Source organism: Panicum hallii, chromosome 8 (assembly GCF_002211085.1).
Source record: "Panicum hallii strain FIL2 chromosome 8, PHallii_v3.1, whole genome shotgun sequence".
Classification (NCBI taxonomy): domain Eukaryota; kingdom Viridiplantae; phylum Streptophyta; class Magnoliopsida; order Poales; family Poaceae; genus Panicum; species Panicum hallii.
The window spans coordinates 25,216,476-25,227,664 of NC_038049.1; positions in this window are offsets into that span (position 1 = coordinate 25,216,476).

The window sequence follows — 11,189 nt, forward strand, 5'->3', positions numbered from 1 at the left end:
AGCATTTATTTTTCCCTCTCTTTCTCCTTCTTGGGCCGGCCCATCTCTCTTTCTCTTTTTCCTTCTCTTTTTTCTTTGCACGGCCAGCTTTCCGCGGCCCAGCCGGCCCGACTCTCCCTTTCCTTCTTTCCCCCACGTAGCCCAGCTGGCCCAGCCTTTTTCTTTTCCCCGATCTAGTCGCGCGCGTGCCTCAGTGGACACGCGAGGCCCGCCTGTCAGGCCCTTCTGACCCCCCCCCCCAACGCCGGACCCGGACTCGCACTCGAGTCTGGCTTGACCCCGCCGCAGCTCCGCCGCAATCCGCCTCGGGCCCGCACGCCTAGGAGCCGCCGCTGCCCCTATTTAAAGCCCCGACCCAGCCCTAGCTTTCCTCAACCCGCAGCCGCCGCCTCTGCCACAAACCCTACCGCCCGAGCCTCCTCCGCCGTCGCCATCGCCGCCGCGTTTGGGAGCTCACCGCGCCGCCGCACCGCTGCTCCCCGCCGTCGAACAACCCCTGCAGGAGCACCGCAGTGGGGTAACGATGCTTGCACGCCGCTCCTTTCTCTCTCTCGCTTTCCCCGTGCCGCACGACCTCACCGAGGGTTTCCCGCCACCGCTCGCCGCCGGCTGCCGCATATGGCCCCCGACGCTCCCTCTTAACCCCCCAATTGGGTTCCGCATCCCACGCGCTACCTCCTAGACCAGACCCGAGCCAAAACCGAGGCTGGAATCGCAATTTCGCGTTTCTCCAGCGAAGCTCCGCCGCTCGCCGTCGCGTTAACCTCGCTGCCAGCGCCCCACGCCGCCGCCCGCACCGCCAGCCGCTTCCCCACCGTCGGATCTAGATCCGACGGTCCAGATCTATTTCAACCCGAGTCAAACTGATCTAATACCGGTCAACCTGTGGTCTTTTTGCGGTTTAGCCCTTAAGTTTTCTGAAAATCAACCCACAGTCCATGTTTGTTCAAAAGTATTTACGAATAGATCCTTTTTCTTTTAATTAGGCCCCTGACTTATTCAAATATAGAACCCGCAGTCCTAGATCCTTCTGTTTTACAATCTAACCCCTAGGTCTACGGTTTAATTATGATCTAGCCCTCAGTTTCTTCTATTAGAGCCTTTCTAGTTTCAAATCTTTCACAAATAAGCCCCTGGAATCATGTTTTAGCCCTAATTTCTCCGTTTTAACTCCGTTTTCATTGATTCTTGCGCTCACGCGATCCTTACGACATATGCAGTAGCTTTATTACATTATTTTGTTCTATTTATATTGATTGGTGTACTGTTTCTTATTTATTTTATTTATTTGCTTGTATGTATTTGTGTGCTATGATAGACGATACGCAGTTCGAGGGTCCGCAAGAGCCGAGCTTTGAAGATGTTCCCGAGTAGCAGCAGTTCGCTAACGAAGGCAAGTGGTCCTTGATCATACTTCAGTCCCAATAATATTATAAATACACCTTTACTTTATATGCATGCATGTGTCTAGAATATGATGGATCCCAAGTTAAGGATATGCCTAGTTTCATTTGAACCTCCTTGAATAAACTTGGGTATTTATATCTATGTTGTAGTTACGCTAGTTGCTTTTACTTAGATGTTGGGTGGATAACCTGGATATCATGATACACTGGTTTACTCATGTTTTGAAATATTTTATTGGTGATAAATAAGATTATTGAATTAATTGGAATATGGAGAACCACCCAGGAAAATAGTGCAACCACAATACTACATGGCTCTGGTCTTGGCTAATTAATTAGAAACTTTAGCTTATGATAATCTTACCGAAAGGGCAAGAGGGGTTGCATCGTCGGGGTATAGCTCGGTCCTCTTGAGGCATATTGCTATATGTGGTCCTTGGCTAAGGCGTTTCCTCATTACGGAGAGTTATGACCACTTTGGCTTGAAACCTGTCACACCCGATTTATAAGAACATAAATCGAGCAATCATATATGCGCCAGGATCAAGTCACGCATATATACAACAGAATCATCAAGATATCACAACACGTATCTCGAAATAAAAGCGTATAAATTATAAATGAATATCTTTATTACACCTGAATCAAGAATTAGTTCACGGAGTGCGGAAGCGTAAAATGAATACATGAAAAGCAGGGCGCCACAGGGACGTCGGCTGGGAGACAACGTCTAGAAATCGTCGAGTCCGCTGATGTAGTCCTCCACGTCGCTGGGTACTGAGCAGCAGTCGAAGATGTCCCAGAGAGAACAGAAGAGTAGAGAAGGCAAGTGTGAGTACACAACTTGTACTCAACAAGTATAACACGGATTATGAGGCTCTAAGGTTAGCTGACTCAACTGCATTAGCTTTTAATCTTTGCAAATTTTATTAAAGCTAATTACTAGAAGTGGATGAATTACCATAACCCAAGTTACATAATAATTAATCAAGATTATACATGAGACTACTGAAAACCAAACCAAACCACCAAGGATAAACCCCACTAATCAGACGGAGGATCTGGGCCGCTCATGACTGTGAGCACAGCTGATATATCAGTTTTACACTCTCGAGAGGTTGCACAACTTTACCCACAAGTCGTGAGCTACGCTAGTTGTTCATCACACTTCCTTAGGTGAGATGACTAGTAAGCGCACTACAAGACCGTTACAAAGGATCACGTTAGTAAGGCGTAACCGCTAAGGTTTCTGGATCAGCGATGATGGGGCCCACCTCCGGGGGTACAAGCACATAGCATAGACCAAGCCGGAGGAGCAGGGACCATTGAAGCCTACCACCCCTCTTGCCCACGCAGGTAAGTTACTCCCGAACCAAAATGACCTAATTAATAAGTCAAGACCGTCCCATTCCAGTCTTGTGGTTGCGCGGTTGTCCCAGGTTGTCGCTCTATGAACCGGTCCTTAGGGAGAGTGGCCAACCAAGCACTAAGCACCGTGCTGGGCCCCTAAACCATATTTCTAACAAAACATATTTTAAGGAGACGTGAGCCGCTCAAGCACACAGCACAGAGGGTCACTCTCAGAATTAAGTTGCATATAACCATTATTCAAATTTAATTAAAAAGGACCAAGGTGTGTGAGAGCGCAGCACCTAGCACAACTAACAAAAATGCAACCCAAGGTATTTATATAAAGGATAAAGTGGCTAGGAGATCCTTATAGGCATACAGTATTAAAATGCAGTATAAAATTGTATTTAAAGATGATAGGATATTCATGTTATACTTGCCTTCCTCGAAGTTCTCCTGCTGCTGCTCAAAGGGCTCTGCAGAAAGGGGCTCCTGATACTCGTCCAAAGGCTCAGCGTCTACTCACGATCGCAACGCCACAACATGGTCCAGCACATACACATACATGCAAACAAGGACAAAAGATAAGAAACAGTACAACATGGTCTAGCACATACACATACATGCATACACATACATACACATACATGCATACACATACATACACATACAGCGGAGTCCTGCACTTCCGACCATACAGGGCCTCGAAAGGAGATTTCTTCAGACTGGCCTGATAGCTGTTGTTGTATGAAAACTCTGCATACAGCAGGCATTTATCCCAGCTGGTACCATACTGAATAACGCAGGCTCCAAGCATATCCTCCAACACTTGGTTGGTTCTCTCTGTTTGCCCATCCGTCTGAGGATGATAAGCGGTACTGAAGCGCAGCTTCGTATCCAGCGAATCATGCAACTGCTCCCAGAACCGTGAAGTGAACTGAGATCCTCGGTCAGATACGATCTTCTTCGGAACTCCATGCAGACAGACGATCCTGGAGATGTACAACTTTGCGAGTCGAGCGCCGGAGTAAGTAGTGTTTACCGGAATGAAGTGGGCAACCTTCGTCAACCGATCCACTACTACCCATATGGAGTTGTACCCTTTCTGAGTACGGGGCAATCCAACAATGAAGTCCATAGTGATCTCCTCCCATTTCCACTCTGGAATCTTCAACGGCTGCAATAGACCTGCTGGACTCTGATGCTCTGCCTTGACACGCTGACAAGTGTCACAAATAGCCACGTACTCCGCAACGGAACGCTTCATTCCATACCACCAGAATCGTTCCTTGAGGTCATAATACATCTTCGTGCTGCCTGGATGGATAGAATACGCTGTATCATGAGCCTCACTCAAGATCAGCTTCCTGAGATCCGCTACATCTGGCACGCATATCCGGCCCTTATACCACAAGGTACCCTGATCATCCTCTCTGAAATGAGGTGCCTTGCCAATCTTGAGCAATTCTCGGATCTCCTGCAGCTTCCTATCTTCTTTCTGATGCTGCCTGATCTCTGCCTCTAGAGTGGGTTCTGCCTCGAATGATGTGCTCGAGGTGTGATGCAAGAAACCCAAACTCAACTGCTCAAACTCCGCGCATAACTCTTGGGGCATCTAAAAAGCCACGGCCATGTTAACATAGCTCTTCCTGCTCACAGCATCTGCTACAACATTGGCCTTGCCCTGATGATAGTGGATCTCCAGGTCATAATCTTTGACTAGTTCTAGCCATCTTCTCTGCCGCATGTTCAGCTCATTCTGAGTGAAAATATACTTGAGGCTCTTATGATCGGTGTAAATATCACACCTTTGCCCAAACAAGTAATGCCTCCATATTTTCAGAGCATGCACAACTGCGGCTAACTCCAGATCATGAGTGGGATAATTCAGCTCGTGCCGGCGCAACTGCCGCGAGGCATAAGCGATAACTCTGCCGTCCTGCATCAGGACGCAACCAAGACCATCCCTCGAAGCATCACAATACACTGTGAACCTCTTGCTCTGGTCTGGCAGAGTAAGGACTGGCGCCGTAGTCAACCTCTTCTTCAGCTCCTCAAAGGCCTTCTGACGCTCATCAGTCCAAGAGAAATCCACACCCTTCTCTAGCAAGGAAGTCAAAGGCTTCGCAATCTTGGAGATATTCTCAATGAACCTCCGATAATATCCTGCTAAGCCCAGGAAGGAGCGGACTTCCTTCACTGTCTGCGGTACCACCCAGTCAAGCACATCCTTCACCTTTCCGGGGTCCACAGCAATACCTCCCTTGGAGATGACATGACCAAGGAACGGAACCTCGTCAATCCAGAATTCGCACTTGCTGAGCTTGGCATACAGCTTGTGCTCTCTGAGCCTCTGCAACACAAGCCTCAGATGTTTCTCATGCTCTGCTTCTGACTTGGAATATACCAGGATATCATCAATTGATATCACCACAAAAGTGTCCAGATAATCCATGAAAACCTTGTTCATTAGATGCATGAAGAAAGCTGGAGCATTGGTCAAGCCAAAGGACATGACCGTATACTCGTATAGCCCATACTTGCAGGTGAATGCCGTCTTCTGGATATCCTCAGGATGAATCTTCAGCTGGTGATAACCCGAACGTAGATCAATCTTCAAGAATACACAAGCACCCTGAAGCTGATCAAAAAGATCCTCGATGCGAGGCAATGGATGCTTATTCTTGATGGTGACGGCATTCAGATCCCGATAATCAACGCTCATTCTCTTCGCTCCATCCTTCTTCTCTACAAGCAATACAGGAAAAGCCCAAGGAGAGAAACTACGACGGATATAGCCCTTGGCTAGCAACTCGTCGACAGTCTTCTTAACTTCCTCGTGCTCAACAGGTGCCATACGATAGGGCCGCTTAGCAATCGGAGCTATGCCAGGCAAGAGATCAATAGAAACCTCAATGTCGCGATCAGGCGGCATACCTGGCAAATCATCCGGAAATGCATCCGGGAATTCAGACACCATGCGAATACCATCCGTGGGTCTAGCCTCCATCTGACAAGGAATCCCAGAAGGCTCCGAAGCACTGACGGTGACCTCCTGTCCATCCGGTGCTGACAAGTGGACAGTCCTCTGAGCACAATCAATCTTGACACCCCATCTAACAAGGGTCTCCATTTCCAAGATCACATCGATATCCTTGGTGTCTAGCACCACCAGATTAGCACTGAACTCTACCCCCCTTATGACAACACTGACTCTGGGACAGAAGATATGAGACCTCAACTGCCCTCCCGGTGAGGATACTAACATGCCCCTCTTCAGAGTGCTAGTATGAATGCCATGATACTCAACAAAAGATCGAGTAATGAAAGAATGCGTAGCACCGGTATCAAAAAGCACTGTAGCAGGGTGAGTATTGACCATGAACGTACCAATAACCACGTTGGGAGCCTCGGCCGCTGACTCGGCCGTCACGTGGTTCACCCTGCCCTGGGCTGGCGCCTTGGGCTGAGCTGGGCGCCCCTGCTGTCCCGACTGCGCCTTCCGAGGACAGACGTTGGCGTAGTGTCCCGGCTCGCCACAGTGAAAGCACACCCGTGGAAGTGCTGGAGCCTGCTGTCCGGCAGGAGGAGTGGGCACTCCCTGCCGCGGAGCTGGTGGAGCCGGTGGAGTAGAGCGTGCCGGAGGAGCTGGAAGCCTCTGGCCCTGTCCCGCCTGCTGCTGCTGCTGAGGACGGGGCGGGTACTGCTGCTGGCGCTGCTGGTACTGCTGGACCTGCCTCTGGTGCTGCTGCTGCTGCTGCGGGTACTGGTACCGAGGCCGGGTGTTGCTGCCAGACGCAGCAGGAGCCATCTTCCTCTTCTTGTCCTCAATCTCCCGGCGCTTGCGCTCGGTGTTGAGGGCAGCATCAACCAGCTGGTTGAAGTTGTCGAAGCGGTGGTTCATGAGTGCGTACTCCAGGTGGTCATCGAGTCCCTCCCTGAAGCGCTCTTGCTTATCGCCATCATTGGCGACCTCAGCGGGGGTGTAGCGAGCGAGCTGGAGGAAACGATCACGGTATTCGGTCACCATCATAGCTCCCTGAAATAATAACCACTGGAGCAAGAGAATGGAAATTACTCTGCATTTCTTAGGACAAGGGTGGGTTGAGCTCAAAAAAAAATTGCGGAAAGATTTTATTCTAATTTACCTGCTTAAGCGCAAGGAACTCCTTGTGCTTCATCTTCATCACTCCAGCAGGGATGTGGTAGTTCCTGAAACGCTCCCGGAACTGGACCCAGGTGAAAGCGTCATGGTCCCGAGCTGGATAGGACTCCCACCAGTCAAGAGTTGAGCCTCGCAGCTGCCCTGCTGCGTACAGGACTCGCTCCCTGTCGTCGCACTGAGCGACATCCAACTGACGCTCCACTGAACGAAGCCAGCTGTCAGCCTGGAGTGGATCAGCTGCATGAGAGAACGTCGGCGGGTGACCCCTCAGAAAGTCCGCGCGCCGGTCACGGGGCTGCTGCGGTGGAGGAGGTGGCGGCTGAGCGTGGATCTGCTGCAGAGCCTGAACAGTGTTGTTCAGAGTGGCCATCATCTGCATCTGGAGCTGGAAGAACTGCTCCGGAGTCAGAGGTGGAGGCATCGGCAACGGCGTCTGCTGGCCGGTACTCTGGTTGTTCTGCCCTTGCTGGCCAGAACCGGTGCCGGTGCTCCTGGTGTTCACCATCTGTTTGCAGCAGAGCGAAATTCATAAGAGATAGATATTGTACAACTTCCGGAAAGAAAACTCTGACAGGATAAAATAGAGAAAAAAGGGTGTATGGTTTTGCCCCCAACGATCTAACTCAATTTAGGTTTGTATTAAAATCGATTTGCATAAGCAAGTTTAACTTCTAAACTATGCAATCAACCAAAAATCCAAATCAAACATTTTGCACAATCACAAACATTCAATATTCACACGTTAGCCGAGTTTATCACTCCACTCGACTAAAACAAACATGCGTTCTAGCGTATTTTTGCAAAGGCATCCTAGACTTATGAGGACAGTCAGAAAATTGCAGGCCACATCTGCTGGAATTATCAGACTAATTCTCGGAAAATGCAGAGAGGATTAGCAGAATCGAGGTTTAGAGCTCAAGGAATAGAAGCAGAAATGAAGGTTTGGGTTTTGCGGAAGCAAGGCAAGCGGAAGGAAATCCCTAAACTCGACCTTTTCTATCTAGGCTTCGTCCTACAGTCGACACGGCTCTGATACCAATTCTGTCACACCCGATTTATAAGAACATAAATCGAGCAATCATATATGCGCCAGGATCAAGTCACGCATATATACAACAGAATCATCAAGATATCACAACACGTATCTCGAAATAAAAGCGTATAAATTATAAATGAATATCTTTATTACACCTGAATCAAGAATCAGTTCACGGAGTGCGGAAGCATAAAATGAATACATGAAAAGCAGGGTGCCACAGGGACATCGGCTGGGAGACAACGCCTAGAAATTGTCGAGTCCGCTGATGTAGTCCTCCATGTCGCCGGGTACTGAGCAGCAGTCGAAGATGTCCCAGAGAGAACAGAAGAGTAGAGAAGGCAAGTGTGAGTACACAACTTGTACTCAACAAGTATAACACGGATTATGAGGCTCTAAGGTTAGCTGACTCAACTGTATTAGCTTTTAATCTTTGCAAATTTTATTAAAGCTAATTACTACAAGTGGATGAATTACCATAACCCAAGTTACATAATAATTAATCAAGATTATACATGAGACTACTGAAAACAAAGCCAAACCATCAAGGATAAACCCCACTAATCAGACGGAGGATCTAGGCCGCTCATGACTGTGAGCACAGCTGATATATCAGTTTTACACTCTCGAGAGGTTGCACAACTTTACCCACAAGTCGTGAGCTACGCTAGTTGTTCATCACACTTCCTTAGGTGAGATGACTAGTAAGCGCACTACGAGACCGTTGATCACGTTAGTAAGGCGTAACCGCTAAGGTTTCTGGATCAGCGATGATGGGACCCACCTCCGGGGGTACAAGCACACAGCACAGACCAAGCCGGAGGAGCAGGGACCATTGAAGCCTACCACCTCTTGCCCATGCAGGTAAGTTACTCCCGAACCAAAATGACCTAATTAATAAGTCTAGACCGTCCCATTCCAGTCTTGTGGTTGCGCGGTTGTCCCAGGTTGTCGCTCTGTGAACCGGTCCTTAGGGAGAGTGGCCAACCAAGCACTAAGCACCGTGCTGGCCCCCTAAACCATGTTTCTAACAAAACATATTTTAAGGAGACGTGAGCCGCTCAAGCACACAGCACGGAGGGCCACTCTCAGAATTAAGTTGCATATAACCATTATTCAAATTTAATTAAAAAGGACCAAGGTGTGTGAGAGCGCAGCACCTAGCACAACTAACAAAAATGCAACCCAAGGTATTTATATAAAGGATAAAGTGGCTAGGAGATCCTTATAGGCATACAGTATTAAAATGCAGTATAAAATTGTATTTAAAGATGATAGGATATTCATGTTATACTTGCCTTCCTCGAAGTTCTCCTGCTGCTGCTCAAAGGGCTCTGCAGAAAGGGGCTCCTGATACTCGTCCAAAGGCTCAGCGTCTACTCACGATCGCAACGCCACAACATGGTCCAGCACATACACATACATGCAAACAAGGACAAAAGATAAGAAACAGTACAACATTACAAAAAAACAGCACACTAAACTATGCTAGAACTGTTCTACGCGTTACAACGATTGCGTGAGCATGAAAACCGCCTAAAACGGAGCTAAGACGTGAAATCTAGGGCTAAAACAAGATCCAGGGGCTTTTCTGCGAGAAAACAGAACTTCCAGGGGGTTCTGGACAAAAACCAGGGACCTAAACATAATTAAAGGCTAGACGTAGGGTCTAACATGCTAAAACCTTAGGGCTGGACGGGGGGTTCGATTTTGAAAAACTACAGGGGGCTGAACAAAAGAAACAGGACTAAAACGTAAATACTTTTGAATGGCATAGGACTGCGGGTTGATTCTTGAAAAGCGTAGGGGCTCTTTAACAAAATGGCCAGGCCGAACCGGTACGCTTTAATCTGGACGCTCGGATCTGGATGTGGCGGCTCGGAGCGAAACGTACGCGGGATCTAATCAAGGGCGCTGGTTGCAGATCGGACGGTCCGAGGCATTTGGGGGCACGGGCGGTGTCACACCCGATTTATAAGAACATAAATCGAGCAATCATATATGCGCCAGGATCAAGTCACGCATATATGCAACAGATCATCAAGATATCACAACACATGTCACGAATAACATTAATATAAATCGTAAATGAATCATAAATGAATTATTTTATTACAACCGAATCAAGAATCGGTTCAAGAGTTGCGGAAGCGTAAAAGAGATACATGAAGAGCTGGGCGCCACAGGGACGTCGACTGGGAGACAAACACCTAGAAGTCGTCGAAGCCGCTGACGTAGTCCTCCACGTTGCCGGGCACTGAGCAGCAGTCGAAGATAGCCGAAACAGAACAGAAGAGTAGAGAGGCAAGTGTGAGTACAAACTCGTACTCAACAAGTATAACACGAGCATGAGGCTCTAGGGTTAGCTGACTCAACTGCATTAGCTTTTAGTCTTGGCAAAGTTTTATTAAAACTAATTACTACAAGTGGATGAATTACCATAAACCCAATTGCATAAGAATTAATCAATATTAATTAAGAACTACTGAGAACCATCCAAACCAAAACCACCCGGGGAAAATCGCCCTCGTCAAAGGTTGATAACCCCACTAATCAGACGGAGGATCTGGGCCGCTCATGACTGTGAGCACAGCTGATATATCAGTTTTACACTCTCGAGAGGTTGCACAACTTTACCCACAAGTCGTGAGCTACGCTAGTTGTTCATCACACTTCCTTAGGTGAGATGGCTAGCAAGCACACTACGAGACCGTTACAAAGAATCACGTTGGTAAGGTGTAACCGCTAAGGATTCTGGATCGGCGACGATGGGGCCCACCTCCGGGGGTACAAGACACACAGCACAGACCAAGCCGGAGGAGCAGGGACCATTGAAGCTTACCACCCCTCTTGCCCACGCAGGTAAGTTACCCCCGAACCAAAATGACCTAATTAGTAAGTCAAGACCGTCCCATACCAGTCTTGTGGTTGCGCGGTTGTCCCAGGTTGTCGCTCTATGAACCGGTCCTTATGGAGAGTGGCCAACCAAGCACTAAGCACCGTGCTGGCCCCCTAAACTATGTTTCTAACAAAAACATCTTTTAAGGACGCACAAACCACTCAAGCACACAGCACAGAGGGTCGGCTCCAGAATTAAGTTGCATAAGACCATTAGTCAAATTAATTAAAAAGGACCAAGGTTTGTTATAGCGCAGCAACCTAGCACAACTAACCAAAATGCAACCCAAAGGATATATATAAGGATATAAAAGTGGCTAGGAAGTCCTTATAG